The sequence below is a fragment of the Juglans regia genome, unplaced genomic scaffold (assembly GCF_001411555.2).
Source record: "Juglans regia cultivar Chandler unplaced genomic scaffold, Walnut 2.0 Scaffold_2629, whole genome shotgun sequence".
Classification (NCBI taxonomy): Eukaryota; Viridiplantae; Streptophyta; class Magnoliopsida; order Fagales; family Juglandaceae; genus Juglans; species Juglans regia.
In genome coordinates, this window is record NW_023357411.1 from 1 (window position 1) to 207 (window position 207).

At 47.8% G+C, this 207-nt stretch overlaps 1 non-coding gene across 1 annotated transcript; it reads left to right on the forward strand.

Annotated features, from left to right (window-relative positions):
- Window positions 1-66: 66 nt before the first annotated feature.
- LOC118345416 lies at window positions 67-185 on the forward strand. Its single transcript, XR_004798949.1, has one exon. It is a non-coding gene; the product is annotated as a 5S ribosomal RNA (ribosomal RNA).
- Window positions 186-207: the final 22 nt, after the last annotated feature.

Genomic DNA, 207 nt, shown 5'->3' on the forward strand with positions numbered 1-207 from the left:
ATTGGGATCGGAAGGACGCTAGTATGTCGCTCAAGGATTATATGAATTTTAAGTAATTAGTTTGATGGGTGCGATCATACCAGCACTAATGCACCGGATCCCAACAGAACTCCGCAGTTAAGCGTGCTTGGGCGAGAGTAGTACTAGGATGGGTGACCTCCTGGGAAGTCCTCGTGTTGCACCCCTCGTTTTTGTTTTTTCCGCCTT